Source organism: Castor canadensis, chromosome 1 (genome assembly GCF_047511655.1).
Source record: "Castor canadensis chromosome 1, mCasCan1.hap1v2, whole genome shotgun sequence".
Classification (NCBI taxonomy): Eukaryota; Metazoa; Chordata; class Mammalia; order Rodentia; family Castoridae; genus Castor; species Castor canadensis.
In genome coordinates, this window is record NC_133386.1 from 50,962,161 (window position 1) to 50,978,465 (window position 16,305).

Consider the following 16,305-nt stretch of genomic DNA (forward strand, 5'->3'; position numbering starts at 1 on the left):
AGCCCTGAGGCCGCACCTCTCTGATGCAGGAGGGGATTGGCAGGTGTTACAGAGCACCATGGCAACATCCACCTGAGAGTGTGGTGCGTGAGAAAGGTTGAAAAGCACTGAAAAGAGATTGAGGTTCTCATTTTGTGGTTTTAGGTTATTAAGTATCACTGAATATCTACAACTGCCTCTGAAATCACTGAGGGTGTCCCTAGACGCACACACCATTCCTATGCTTCCAGGTACCATGGGACCAATCCAGGGAACTCAGGAAACTTCATCCTTCACCTGTTCCAGTGAGAGGACACTCACACAGCCAAGGAAATTCTAAAGGCACTCATTGGATACCCACTGATGGTGACTGTAGAGAACGTTAGTTAAATAAGAAGCCTCCTAAGAATCCCTCCCTCCCTCCCTCCCACCTTCCTTCCCTCCCTCCCTCCTTTCCTTCCTTACTTCCTCCCTTCCTCCCTCCCTCCCTTCCTCCCTCCCTTCCTTGTCTCTCCTTTTCTCCCTCCCTTCCTTCCTTCCTCCATTTTTTCCTTCTTTCTTCCAGGGGGCTGTACTAGGATTTGAACTCACTGCCTCCCACTCACTAGGCAAGTGCTCTACCATCTGAGCCACACCCCAACCCTTTTTGCTTTAGTTATCTTTTGCATTTATGCCCAGACTGAACCATAAGCATCCTATTTATGCTTCCTGCATAAATAGGATGGATAGCCACTATGCTCAGCTTTTATTGGTTGAGATGGGGGTCTGACAAACTTTTCACCCGGACTGGCCTCAAATCACAACTTTCGTGCTCTTTATCTCCTGAATAGCTAGGATTACAGATTCGTACTACTCCACCTGGCTTTTTAACCTTAGTGAAACTAATGTTAATTAAGTGGAAATTGAAAGACGGGATAAATCTATCCCATAATGCATTTCTTTCAGGCTACCTGGAAGCATACTGTCCATTCTGCTAAGATGGGGGTAAAGCCTACTGGAAAAATCAAATGCAGGAAGAAGAAAAATGGGGTCACTTTTGCTATGGCAATGAGTATGTGTAATTGAAGGTTAATATTTTTCCACTTAAAAACTTTTGAGCTAGATGCGGTAGGAGGATCATGAGTTTGTATCCAAAGAAAAAAACTGAAAAATTGTTTATCTTAAATAAAGTGTAGCAAACTTATTTTTTAAAATCTGAGATATTTTCCTTTTCTGTAGTATTTTTTTTTACTTCTTTTAGAAAAAAATAGCGAGAAGACCTTCACAAAATCTGATGAACACTTTTCTAAGTGATTGTTCAACATAAAATACACTGAGACCTTTTCTACCTAGCTAAAGTAAAATGTCATTTACTTCATAAAATAGGTGTTCCATAAATATTTAAGAAATATTATTAAATTCCATTTGTGAATTCATTTTTGAAATGCACACTTGCTGGACAGATATTCTTTCAAAAGTGTGGGTAGGACGCTGCAGTTACCTGTGGAGTCAGGGGCTCCAACAACCACCGTGGGAACTGTGACACTGGCTCCAGATGCTTCAGCAGTTGATGTCTGTGGAATGCCATTATGATGACGGTGGTGAAAGTGTAACACTCCTTGGTATGTGTATTTTCTGTTAGGTTTTCTATCAGGCATCTTCCCTGGACACCCTGCATTCAAACACACTAACCGTCCTCCACTCTGTTCTGAGGTGCAACGACTTAACTTCTGTGCACTACCATGGTAGACCCCTTTGCCTCTTTATTACTAGTTGGGTTTAGCAAGAGGAGCATCCAGAGATTGGAGGGAGGGAAGAGAGCAAGGTCCAGGCATTTACTTCCTCTGAGATCACTCCTGACTGGCAGCAGCCATCAGGCAGGCACAACTCCCATCAGGCAGCCCCCTAGTGTTTCTCTCCCAGGCCCAGGTGTCTGCTTCCTTTTCTGGCTTCTTCAGGTTTTGGGGTGTAACAGAGCCTGCTCCTACCCACTTTACCCTGGACCACACCAAGCCTTGTGGTTTTCCTGGGCTCTGCTCACTTTGTAAATACCCCTTGATAAATTCCCCTGAAATTATCATCATTTGAGAGTACTGTCTGTTTCCTGCTGATACCCTGAGGAACAGAAGATACATTTATGGCTTTGCTGCTTGGGTGCCTTTGTAACAAAGCAAAACTAACTGGATCCAGGGGGGCTGGCCTCTGACCTCAGCATTACAGCAATGTGTTCTATACCAATATGGTTCCCAAACTTGGGGAGTTCCAAAATCCCCTGGGGAGGTTATGAATGTGCAGGTTGCTAGGCCTAGCCCTACTGATATGGGGACACTAAAGATGTCAACATCTTGTAATTCTTTAGTATATGATAATAATTTATAGTTCCCAGACCTGGGTGGCATTCCAAAGATAATAAGTTAAAGGACACTAGATGCCTACATTTTGTGCCATGGGTAGTCTTAGCTGGGAGTGAATGAGTGAGTGATCAAGAGAAATACTTTCTGATTGTAAATAAGAATTATCCTAAAAACATAATGCACCTCCCCCCCAAAAAAAACTTATTTGAGAAAGAGGGGCAGTTCTTTCAGCTTCTTGTAAAAGCAATGAACTGATAGTTACCAGGAAGACCATACTCCTCTGGCTCACTGTGCAAGGTTTTGATGAGGAGAGACAGTTTCTTATCATCCAGGATAAAGCCCAGCCTAGGTCTGCCAGGGAACTCTACACTGTCTGCTAGGAAAAAAGTTCTTGTAGTTTATCAAAGTAAATCTCAAGATGTGAAATGTAATTGTCTAAATAATGGGCACTGTTTTGCTACAAAACTATCATAAATAGCCCTCTGTTAAAATGAACCTCTTCAGTAGAGCCCTTGTTATATGTCCATGAAATGCTTCCTCCGTCCATCAGTGAGCATGCCCGAAGACAGCATCGGCATTGCACTGGCCCTGGAAATCAGGGCTCAGTTCCCCACGTAAGACGCAGAAGGTGTGGTATGCAATGCACTGGTGCCCAAAGACACAACTTCAAATTCTGCTAGACCAGTGGGTCCATTTCTCCTTCAGCTTTAGAAGGATGAAATGAGGATGTAAAGCTCAGGGGGCATAGTCTCAGAGTGCCACTTCCTGTCCCCAAGACTCCTGTCCCCAAGATGCTCCCCATCCCCACCAGAACTTTATTGACATCCAGAATGATTCACATCAGGACAGAAATAAAAAGGTTATGGTCAGGTTTATTTTGCTGAGTTAGTGAGGCAGACCCTGAGGGCCTCCCACTACCCTGCAAAATTATCAGACTCAATTTCTCAGTCCCAACTTAGTAAAAATTCACCTCACCTTCAGTAGGTGGGCCAGGACACAGCATTTCTATGGTCCTCACAACTCCAGGGAGGGGCACCCTGCTAAGGGCTGATTGTGTGAGAAAGGCAGTAAGCTCTTTTTTCCTGTTTTGCCATTTAGTTAATTTTTAGTCCAATTCCTTTGGTGTTTGGTGAAGTGCTTTTAGCTATTGGGTTGTAGATAAAAGGGAAAGGGTGCTCTTGGATAGAATAATCCAGGGAAAGGCCCTTCTAGGAAGACAGAACTGGGCCTGCCACAGTGGGACATGCTTGAGGAATACTGGGGCCTCCCTTGGTTAGCTAGCTTTCAGAGCCATCCAGACTGGTTTGCCCTGCAAGAGAGAGGTGGTTCTTAATGATGCCTGGGTCTATTTTTGACCAGCATTCAGGTGCCAGGAGTTGCAATTTGTGCACAATTGTATTCCATCTCCAAACATAATGAGGTCAAAAAGGAGAAAGTACAGTCAGGCTTTGTGCTTTCCACAATCTAAATTAGATCCTGTTGCTAAGGAAACTCCTAGATGGTGGCTATAGGCTAGGAGCAAAGTGGGGTTTCCACTTTATATGTCAACCTCAACTTCCTACTCCATCCTATTCTACTTCCCCCTGTGTCTTGTCCCTTATCCCCAGTCTTCAACCACCATGAAAACTATCTGTGGGCTCAGAAGAGAAAGGAAACCACTAAGAAAAGCAGAAACACATTAGAGGAACCATGGTGAGAGGCAACTCCCAAGTGGTAACCCCCCACACACACCCACCATGCCTTTCACAGCCTTTTTTTTTTAACTTCAATTTTCAGAAGGCCTATAATTTAATCATTATAATTTGATGTTGTAAATGACCTTTAAAAAAAAAAAACAGTTGGTTACTCATTAAGTAATCAGTGACGTGTATATGAATTAAGTTCATCAGAACAGCATCAGCCAGGGTAAGGGGACTGTGGTTAGAAGGGTGGTCAGTAGACAATTTGTACTTCAGAAGGAGAGGACGTAGGTAGGATGTACAGAGGACCAGAAAGGGGCAGTAGAGAAGGAAGAAAGGACTGATGAGACAGGACCTTGAACACCCTAGAGCCTGTTCCTAAGACCCAGAAATTAGACCAGCACTGGTTTGATTCTGCATAAAGGCCAACTGAGTGAGGCTGTCTAGTACCTCATTCCAATGGCAGCAGCATCTATCATGTGTAGGATCTCCAGATTGACAAAAACATACAGAATACCCTGTAGAATTTGAATTTCAGATAAACAATGAATTATTTTTTAATTACGTATGTCCAAAATTATTTATCTGAAATCTAAATTTAGTCTGACACCCTGAATTTTATCTGGGCATGTTCACTGTGACTGAGCACCTGAAGCTTGACAGTTCTCTATAACTTTAGTGATTGGAATCCAAGGCTAAGAGGGATTATGGTTGAAAGCCTCTGATTTGGTGGAAAAGAAACCTCAAAGGTGGTTTTTCTAGACTTTAACCATCCATGGAGAATGCATTGTAGGACTAAACCACCACTGACTTGCAAACACTTTGAGCCATCTGGTGTTGGTCTCAAGTGGTGAGGCCAGCTAGGGCTCCACTCTCTAAGAGGCTCTGTAGGCAGACTATAGACAGAGGCTCCTGGAGGTTCACTGCCCCCACCCCTGGGAGCACCAAAGGAATTGCCTGCCCTACATTCTTTGTTTTATAATGAGGTGACATGAGAATTCAAGTGACAGGAAAAATGACCAGGGAAGTCAAACCTCACTCTGAGATCTTTTTCCTGCATGGTGCTGACATAGTAGATTCTTATTAAACCTCCAAGTTTCCACACTTGGGTGGACCACACTTTCCCTATAAGTCAGCTCTTTTATTTTTGTTTTAGTTTCTGTAAGTACTAGGTAGCCCCCTGTCACCAAGAGGCTGGATTATGTTTTATATCCCAGTTAACAAAGACTAAGGTTTAAAAATTAAAGTTATGTCACTCATTTCATTGGATGCCAAATGGGCTATGTTATGTGTGTTTCTGAAACCCAGCTACTCTGTGAAAGGAAAGAGAAACCTAAAGTTTTGCTGTATTTTGGCGTTAAAAAAAAAATCAATGGCCATGAAATACAGAATTCCAAGCCTGCCTGAGACAGAGATGTGACAGAGCAATCACTGTGTTTATGAGCTCCCAAAGATCACTGCAGTGCCAGCTTGGGAAGAATAGAACACAAACGCACAGAGAAGAGTGAAGGAAGTGCCTCTTCTCAGGTAGAAGTTTCTACCCCATTCCTCCATGGACCCAAAGTAACAGGAGATGTGGATATCCCCAAAGCATGGCTTTGCCATATTTTTTCCCTGTTCTTAAGTATAGCCTCTCTGTATTTTCAGGTCCATGATATCTTTTCTTGGCTTTTAAATCACAGGAATGAAATGTTCCTTTAAAGTTTGTTTGGTTTACTTTAGCATCTTTTGACATAAACTGTGGATTTGAGGATGAGATGATTTCAGTGAAACCAGGAGCTGTGTCCACACTGTCTTATCCACTCTGTAAATTAGCATGTAGGGAACTATTTAGAGGGGAGAAGGTCATTTATGGGAGAGGCAGTGCTCTTCTTGTTCTCCTTTCATGTGGTTTGCTCTATTCCTGACTTGATGGATATTTTTTGGTGTTTCTCCAGAAATCAAATTATTCCAAAGTAACCTAGTATGGTTTCTTTGGGCAGCTGAAATTCATGTGCCTCTTCTTCCACAGATTATTTCTTCAGGGAACTATACACTTGCACTGTTGACTGCAGAAATGAAATTACCCTTGGCAAATTACCTTTTTTTTTTGTTTAATCTCAGGAGTTACAGTGTAAAACATTACTCAGTCAAAGCTATAAGCAAAGACATAATACTATTCAGGTTCCTACATTGCCCTCTATCTCTGTGGCCTCTCCTCACCTATCCCCAGAGTCACAAGTTCAAAACTTTATAAAGTGGGCCACTTCAGTCCATGACCTTAAGGAGTTTACCCTTGACTCCTCTTGACGGATTGGAGAATATGAAGCAGAATGCAAAACTAAAAAGCTGAGGGTATATGAGGAATAAAATTGGCTGGGATCTAATCAGCTTTGTAATTTACAGTGCTCAATTTACAGTGGCTTAAGTATAAGAAACCCTCTTAGACTTGTATTAATGTTACCCCTTGATTTAAAACACAAAAATGGATTTGTAGAGTGAAACTTCACCTCCATATAAGAGGGATTTGTAAGGTGAAGCTTCACTTCCAGAGTCAGCCATAAAAGTGGCATGTTTTTTGGGGGGGGTTGGGGGGGAAGGGGAGAAAGCATTTAACGAAACCCAAATACTTGAAGTGATTGAATTAATTCTTTTAGAGAAGCCAAACAAATGTGTACACTTGAAAGGAAACTGACTTGAGAAATTTTAAAAACTCAGAAACAGTGCTCAGAGGATGAAGTAGCCACAATAGAACAGCTGTTCTCAGGCAGATGCTGGGTCCTGTGAACAGTTCTCAAAGCAGGTGGGACCTTTTACTAGAGAAAAGTGTTTAATTTCTGTTTTTCTCACTTAGAGGAGCTTCAGCTGGATTCTGGTCATCTTCTGGTACCAGCTTTAGCAATTTCCTAGCTAAAAAAAGCATACACGATTGAGAAATCTAGGAGTTTTACCTGGTTTCCTCAAGCTCCACCAAGTGTCCATTTTGGTAAATAGTTAATTGGTGGTTAAGTATTACATTGTTAGTTGACTTAGGATGTGAATATTTGCCAAGTAGGCTGCAAATAATTTTGAATGCTGAGACAGGGTCTGATACTTATCTATTCTCTTAGTTATCACTTACCTAGTATCTTGTAACTTGTTCAGTCACCTACTATACAGAGATCTTTCCCTGGGGCCCAATAAGTCCATGTCAGGTGTACAGGAAGCTAAAGTAGAGGCAAAGCCTTTTTCTCAAAATCTGCTCGCAGGTAGACTGTCTCCAGAACACTCATCTATTTCTAGTAGCAATGGAAGTGGGAGGAAGGAAAAACCCTAAACAGTGTACAATATTTGGATTTGTCATGGTGTCAGACACTCGTTATTTATGTAACTGACTCCTGTTTTTCTAGTGTGAGTGAATTTTAGAAATGCCCAGCTTACTGTTACTTCAGAATGAATGTGCTGGTAAGGAGGTGCTGTTGAATTTTGGTATTTCAGCATTACCCAATCAATTGTTTCCTCAGCCAACAAATTTCTCTCCCTATAAATGTTTGCTCGGTTAGACTACATGTCCTAAGAATTCCCATTAGTTCTTCTTTGGGGTGACAGAGCAAGTGGTACTGGAAAAATGGGAAACTCCTCTGAAAAATCACCTAATTCTAAAGTATACAGAGGGTGTGGAACCCTACCTTGATCAGAATAGAAATGGTTTGCATTGGAATGTTGAAATGCAATACACTTTAAACCCAAAATGCTCTTAACTCTTCCAAATGGGAGATCACCAGTGAACCAAAGATCAAGATAGGACCCCATTGCTTCCTGACGTTAGGGGGCTGCTTGACCACCTGTGCAGATGGTTTTCCCAGATCTCTCTGGAATGAAACCAGGCTTTCAGCAGCCCCACACAGACATCCACTTACATCTGTGACTGTATATCTAGTCCTTAATGTGTGGATCTTGTTCTTTGTTGGCAGAAGTCTCTTACTATCTGTGAAGCATTAGTATAAAATGTAAAGAAGCATCAGGTGACTAAAGATGGAGCAGCAAATACTGAAGAGATTATTAGATTAAAATTTTGATTGCAATGCTGAGAAACTAATGCAGATACTTTAAAATAACTGAGGTCAATAGGAAAAGGGAACCAGGAACTAGAGAAAAAGTTAGTTCAAGAAGAATTAACTTAGAAGGTAACACACATGTGCAGGAAGGCAATGCAAGTCAACTCCCTGTATAGCTATCCTTATCTCAACTAGCAAAAACGTTTGGTCCTTCCTATTATTGCTTATACTCTCTCTTCAACAAAACTAGAGATAAGGGCAGAATAGTTTCTGCCTGGTAGCGAAGGGGTGGGGGGAGAGGGAGGGGGCAGGGGGGGAAGGGGGGAGAAATGACCCAAACATTGTTTGCACATATAAATAAAATAAATAAATAAATAAATAAAATTTTGATCTATTTTCTTCTCAAATCATGGAATTTAGGCATTTGCCACTTATGCTGGTCTCTTCTGTAGCTCCCCCCCCCACCCCCCCACCCTACACCCTACTCATTGTCCTCAGAGAAAGCAGTGTGGTATTTGGCTTCCCCCTGAGAAGTGTTGAAAAGAGAGCCTCAGGTTGGGCAGGAGAGGGTTAAATTGAAAGCTGGATTTCCAGAAATGCTAGGCAGGGCTCTGTGCCACTGCCAAATACCCTGCTCATTAGGAATTCTGCTTCATCATCCTTGCAACTTAAATTCCCATTTGTCATGGTATTTTTGGATGTCAGTGAATAGTGTTAACTTATGCCTTGAAAAAATGGACCAATGAGGGACAGATTTGGAAAGCAAAGTCACAGTCCTTCCTCTTTGAGCTGATAGTAAATTCCTTCTGTGTCCATCTCACTTTTGTGTGTTTTCTTCTTTCTTCATCATATTTGTTATCCCTTCAACAAGTTGCATCTGTGCTTCTGCTGCATTCCCACAAGTGATGCTGAGGACTCCTTGCAGAGTCCCAGTGGGCTAGAGAGTCTTCTTCTCCCATCCCCTGGCCTTTCTGCCCCGTGCTGAGACCTGTGCCTAAATTTCAGCTCTTCTGGGGTGGTAGTATCTCATTACTTGAAAGAAAATTAAAAAGCATTTTACATTGCTTAATACAGATCATCAGTTGAAGCTCCCCTAAACCCAAAGAATTTATTCTCTCATTGATGTGTGCATAACTGCTATTACATTACTTTATTACATTAATAAAGTTGTTTAGAATCAAAGAGCCAGCAGAAACCCATAATAGAGGATTCATTTTGATCTTGCTTCACAAAGTGACTCATACCCACAGGGCATCAGCAGGCATTTTAAAGGTAATTTTTACAACTCCCTTTAAAAAAGTAGAGCAATGACTATCACAGCACACTCATCATATCCTTCAGAATAAAGTTTGCCAGTTGCCATTGTGCAGTGCTGCACAACCCTCCAGGATGGAGGTTGCAAGCTTTACTCCTATTTAATCAACAAATCAATTGGCTGCTTCTTCTGCAATTTTGCCCTGGGAGCAGGAGTGTTTGGAGGCTCAGAAGAGTCAGGGTACCGAGAGTGGAGAAGGCACAGGAGTAGCAGGATGAGAATCACGCCCATCCTTGCCCTGAGACAGAGAAAAGTCAACAGAGGTATCTGTTCACCTAAGTCATGTGCACAACTTTGCCTGGATGGTTATTCATGTAACATCATGAAATAAAGACCTGAGAGGTGAGGGCTTCTAGTCCATGTGTATATGAAGCTGCTGGAGCATTCCAGTTATCAGTTCTTACTGTGGCAGATGGGCCACAAAGAATCTGAAGCTGTTGTAGAGACAGGCATTTAGTACCAAAAAACTATCCTTAATCTTCTGCATCAAACATGTACACCAAGAGTTAGACCTGTGCTTCCTCTGTCCAGGTGTGCATTTGATCAGACATCTACTCACCTGAACAGCTCCTGAGGTGACATCTCCCTGAATACACCTCATCTGCCACTCTCTGTGCCCCTCCCCAACCCCCCATGCTTTTCTCTACCCACTTCTGTACATAACAGGGAATTGATTACTATGAATTTCCCAGTACTTGGAAAATGAGCTCCGTTTGGGAGAGCATCAGGATGTATTTGTACATTTATGTCTGATTTGTACATGATGTTTATCTTTCACTGCCCCTTAATCTTGTTTGTTTTTAAATGTTGCTTTTTAAAAAAAAAAAATTACCCTTCCCAACAGGAAGAAATGGAAAACTCTGTCCATTTTGTAGAATTGCTATAAAATTATAGAATTGAAGTGCTAATCATAATTGCATTAATTCTCTAGCATCTCTCCTAGCTTTGCCTTTGGAATGTGGCTGAACTTTCCAAAACCTGGAGTTCCCCTTACTTTTGTCTGGGATTGAGAAAATGGGTGTTCACTTCTATAACTGTTAATCTGGATATCTGAAAGAAAAATGTGAAATATCCTTTTAATCACTAAACCACATTTCTAGCCCTTTATTTTTTTCTTGAATAAATATACAATTTCCCAAGGCAGGAAGCAATACTGCCTATTAGCTTGTAGAATCCATATGGCATTGGAAAGATAAAAAAGCCAGCCCAGAAACTTCACACTTATTCTTCGCCACAGTGCTTTGACTGGGTCAGGATTATCCTTGTTTTACAAATAAGGCAGCTAGAGCCACAGAGGTGAGGCCATCCTTTCTCAGGGCCACACATCCAGGGAAGGCCAGAGCCCCAGTGAGGACTGCTGTCCAGCCCTGCTTTCCACTGCATCTTGCAGAGGTCTGGTGCATAAGATCAGTGTTAGCCCATGGATCATTTGTTCCCAAAGACCTAATTTGACCCTCTGATATCTAACAGAGTGCCTGGAGCATGACAGGCATTTAATAATTACTTGAAAGTGAGTGGGTTATTGTAGCTGAAGGATTCATTATAATTTTTCATCTCATCCTGGTGACTTCCTTGGCCACTGATGAGTTTATTTTGAAACCTCTTTGCAACTGAATTTAGAAATAAAGATATTTTAAAATAACATTACCAGAATGTTCACCAGAGGCCTCTGACAACACTTTTTTGTTGTCAGAGGCCTCTGGTGAACATGGCACATCTCAGGAAAGCACAGATGCCCAGTAGAGGTTCTATAGGTATACCTTCTCTTTGACTTAAACTTATTTAACGGGTTTTTAATATTTTCCTGACTTTAAATTTTTCATTGTAGACAATGTGATAAGCTATAAAGAAGCTGCTAGGAATATCTCCTAATCACACCAATATTGAGAAAACAATGTTAAGATGTATTTATCCCCCCTTTTTGTGTGGGTGGTGTGTATATATGTGTGTGGGTGTGTATGTATATATATATATATTTTTTTTTTTATCTTCTTTCATTTAATATTATTGTAGAATTTATTAATGTGATTGGATAACAACTGTCATGTTTTCCATTGTGTGAACAAATAATATATCTAGTCATTCACCATCTTATTTACTACGTAGCTAAATACACATAGTTTAATATTATTTAAATAAATAACACTTATGAACATTCTGGTTTCAAAACATTTGCTTCTCTGGTTATTTCTTGATGAAAAGATTAATAGACTTGACTAAGTAAAAATATCAATCTTAGATATATAAGAAAAACCCTAACTAAAATTAAAAACAAAGAAACCTTAGGAAAAATGTTTTTGCAACAAATATATTAAAACTTATAATCCTACATATTTTGTTTTCCTTTTACTCATCCTCTTTTTTTATCACATTGTCATAAACAGGCACTAATTCTGATATCACAAGCACTATACTAGTATCCCATTTTTGTCTAGCTAAAATTTTTCCAGTTAAACGTGTATTTCTTTGCTCTTATCCTGGATACCATGCACCAAGATCAGTCCTTCTCTATGAGGACTTCCAAAGGATTATCTGACTCTTGCCATTAATCTTGAATAACCTCTGCATTTGTCTTGGAAACAACTTAAAAAAAAACACACAAAGTAAACTCAAACTATTGTACATTATGCCATGTACTGAGGGAGATTTCTTTTTTTTTTTTTTTTTTTTTCAGGAAGTGCACTTTACTATTCATATGTGCATACAAGGCTTGGGTCATTTCTCCCCCCTGCCCCCACCCCCTCCCTTACCACCCACTCCGCCCCCTCCCTCTCCCCGCTACCCCCTCAATACCCAGCAGAAACTATTTTGCCCTTATTTCTAATTTTGTTGTAGAGAGAGTATAAGCCATAATAGGAAGGAACAAGGGTTTTTGCTGGTTGAGATAAGGATAGCTATACAGGGAGTTGACTCACAATAATTTCCTGTGCGTGTGTATTACCTTCTAGGTTAATTCTTTTTGATCTCACCTTTTCTCTAGTTCCTGGTCCCCTTTTCCTATTGGTCTCAGTTGCTTTTAAGGTATCTGCTTTGGTTTCTCTGCATTAAGGCCAACAAATGCTAGCTAATTTTTTAGGTGTCTTACCTATCCTCACACCTCCCTTGTGTGCTCTCGCTTTTATCATGTGCTCATAGTCCAATCCCCTTGTTGTGTTTGCCCTTGATCTAAAGTCCACATATGAGGGAGAACATACGATTTTTGGTCTTTTGGGCCAGGCTAACCTCACTCAGAATGATGTTCTCCAATTCCATCCATTTACCAGCGAATGATAACATTTCGTTCTTCTTCATGGCTGCATAAAATTCCATTGTGTATATTGATTGAATTTTTTTTTTTTTGTGGTACTGGCGTTTGAACTCAGGGCTTTGGGCTTGCCAGACAGGGTCTCTCTACCACCTGAGCCACGCCTCTAGCCTCCATTGTGTATAGATACCACATTTTCTTAATCCATTTGTCGGTGGTGGGGCATCTTGGCTGTTTCCATAACTTGGCTATTGTGAATAGTGCCGCAATAAACATGGGTGTGCAGGTGCCTCTGGAGTAACCAGTGTCACAGTCTTTTGGGTATATCCCCAAGAGTGGTATTGCTGGATCAAATGGTAGATCAATGTCTAGCTTTTTAAGTAGCCTCCAAATTTTTTTTCCAGAGTGGTTGTACTAGTCTACATTCCCACCAACAGTGTAAGAGGGTTCCTTTTTCCCCACATCCTCGCCAGCACCTGTTGTTGGTGGTGTTGCTAATGATGGCTGTTCTAACAGGGGTGAGGTGGAATCTTAGTGTGGTTTTAATTTGCATTTCCTTTATTGCTAGAGATGGTGAGCGTTTTTTCATGTGTTTTTTGGCCATTTGAATTTCTTCTTTTGAGAAAGTTCTGTTTAGTTCACTTGCCCATTTCTTTATTGGTTCATTAGTTTTGGGAGAATTTAGTTTTTTAAGTTCCCTGTATATTCTGGTTATCAGTCCTTTGTCTGATGTATAGCTGGCAAATGTTTTCTCCCACTCTGTGGGTGTTCGCTTCGGTTTAGAGACCATTTCTTTTGATGAGCAGAAGCTTTTTAGTTTTATGAAGTCCCATTTATCTATGCTATCTCTTAGTTGCTGTGCTGCTGGGGTTTCGTTGAGAAAGTTCTTACCTATACCTACTAACTCCAGAGTATTTCCTACTCTTTTCTATATCAACTTAGAGTTTGTGGTCTGATATTAAGATCCTTGATCCATTTTGAGTTAATATTGGTATAGGGTGATATACATGGATCTAGTTTCAGTTTTTTGCAGACTGCTAACCAGTTTTCCCAGCAGTTTTTGTTGAAGAGGCTGCTATTTCTCCATTGTATATTTTTAGCTCTTTTGTCAAAGACAAGTTGGTTATAGTTGTTTGGCTTCATATCTGGGTCCTCTGTTCTGTTCCACTGGTCTTCATGTCTGTTTTTGTGCCAGTACCATGCTGTTTTTATTGTTATTGCTTTGTAATATAGTTTGAAGTCAGGTATTGTGATACCTCCAGCATTGTTCTTTTGACTGAGTATTGCCTTGGCTATTCGTGGCCTCTTGTGTTTCCATATAAATTTCACGGTAGATTTTTCAATCTCTTTAATGAATGTCATTGGAATTTTGATGGGAATTGCATTAAACATGTAGATTACTTTTGGGAGTATCAACATTTTTACTATGTTGATTCTACCAATCCATGAGCATGGGAGATCTCTCCACTTTCTATAGTCTTCCTCAATCTCTTTCTTCAGAAGTGTATAGTTTTCCTTATAGAGGTCTTTCACATCTTTTGTTAGGTTTACACCTAGGTATTTGATTTTTTTGAGGCTATTGTAAATGGAATTGTTTTCATATATTCTTTTTCAGTTTGCTCATTGTTAGTGTATAGAAATGCTAATGATTTTTCTATGTTGATTTTATATCCTGCTACCTTGCTATAGCTATTGATGATGTCTAGAAGCTTCTGAGTAGAGTTTTTTGGGTCTTTAAGGTATAGGATCATGTCGTCTGCAAATAGGGATATTTTGACAGTTTCTTTATCTATTTGTATTCCTTTCATTCCTTCTTCTTGCCTAATTGCTCTGGCTAGCAATTCCAGTACTATGTTGAATAGGAGTGGAGATAGTGGGCATCCTTGTCTGGTTCCTGATTTTAAAGGGAATGGTTTCAGTTTTTCTCTGTTGAGTATAATGCTGGCTGTAGGTTTGTTATATATAGCTTTTATAATGTTGAGATACTTTCCTTCTATTCCTAGTTTTCTTAGAGCTTTTATCATGAAATGGTGTTGGATCTTATCAAAGGCCTTTTCTGTATCTATTGAGATGATCAAGTGGTTTTTGTCTTTGCTTCTGTTAATGTGGTTCATTACGTTTATTGATTTTCGTATGTTGAACCACCCCTGCATTCCTACAATGAAGCCTACTTGGTCGTGGTGGATAATCTTTTTGATGTGTTGTTGAATTCGGTTTGCCATTATTTTGTTGAGGATTTTTGCGTCAATGTTCATTAAGGAGATTGGCCTATAGTTCTCCTTTTTGGAGGTGTCTTTGCCTGGTTTTGGGATAAGTGTAATACTGGCTTCATAAAATGTGTTAGGCAGTTTTCCTTCCCTTTCTATTTCGTGGAGCAGTTTAAGGAGGGTTGGTATCAGTTCTTCTTTAAAGGTCTGATAGAATTCAGCAAAGAATCCATCAGGTCCTGGACTTTTCTTTTTGGGGAGACTCTTGATTGCTGCTTCAATTTCATTTTGTGTTATAGATCTATTCAGGTGATTAATTTCCTCTTGGTTCAATTTTGGATGATCATATGTATCCAGATGTATGTCCATTTCTTTAAGATTTTCAAATTTATTTGCATATAGGTTCTCAAAGTAGTCTCTGATGATTTCCTGGACTTCCATGGTGTTTGTTGTTATCTCCCCTTTTGCATTCCTGATTCTACTAATTTGGGTTTTTTCTCGCCTCATTTTAGTCAGGTTTGCCAGGGGTCTATCAATCTTGTTTATTTTTTCAAAGAACCAACTTTTGTTTCATTAATTCTTTGTATGGTTTTTTTGGTTTCTATTTTGTTGATTTCAGCTCTTATTTTTATTTTTTCTCTCCTTCTATTTGTTTTGGGATTTGCTTGTTCTTGTTTTTCTAGGAGTTTGAGATGTATCATTAGATCATTGATTTGGGATCTTTCAGTCTTTTTAATATATGCACTCATGGCTATAAACTTTCCTCTCAGGACTGCCTTAGCTGTGTCCCATAGGTTCCGATAGGTTGTGTTTTCATTTTCATTGACTTCCAGGAACTTCTTAATTTCCTCTTTTATTTCATCGATGATCCATTGTTCATTAAGTAATGAGTTATTTAGTTTCCAGCTGTTTGCATGTTTTTTGTCTTTACTTTTGTTGTTGAGTTCTACTTTTACTGCATTGTGATCAGATAGTATGCACAGTATAATTTCTATTTTCTTATATTTGCTGAGGCTTGCTTTGTGCCCTAGGATATGATCTATTTTGGAGAAGGTTCCATGGGCAGGTGAGAAGAATGTATATTGTGTAGAAGTTGGATGAAATGTTCTGTAGACATCAACTAGGTCCATTTGATCTATTGTATATTTTAGATCTTGGATTTCTTTATTGATTTTTTGTTTGGATGACCTATCTATTGATGATAATGGGGTGTTAAAGTCTCCCACAACCACTGTGTTGGCTTTTATTTAAGCTTTTAGGTCTTTCAGGGTATGTTTGATGAAATTGGGTGCATACAGGTTGATGATTATTATTTCCTTTTGGTCTATTTCCCCTTTTATTAGTAGGGAGATTTCTTAAAGTATGACATAACTTCTGCCATTGAAAAACTTCCACTCTACTTACAGACAGGCCATGACTACCTATCTACCTTGTAGGTAAACCCAGATATAAGATATACTAAATAAAATTACCAGAAATTTCTTCTTACTCACCTTCCTTTGATTTTGATAATTTCTGTAATTGCATTGGTC

General features: G+C 39.9%; 1 protein-coding gene across 7 annotated transcripts in view; it reads left to right on the forward strand.

The window, feature by feature from the left end:
• Window positions 1-16,305, forward strand: part of Fyn (FYN proto-oncogene, Src family tyrosine kinase) — a 202,012-nt gene that overhangs the window by 62,718 nt on the left and 122,989 nt on the right. The window contains exon 1 of one of the 7 annotated variants that reach the window (XM_074076452.1): window positions 252-360. The exons of the other annotated variants lie outside the window; for them this stretch is intronic. The gene's annotated coding sequence lies outside the window, so the exon portion shown is untranslated. Of the gene's footprint in view, window positions 1-251; window positions 361-16,305 lie in introns of those variants that run through there. 7 annotated transcript variants of the gene reach the window in all.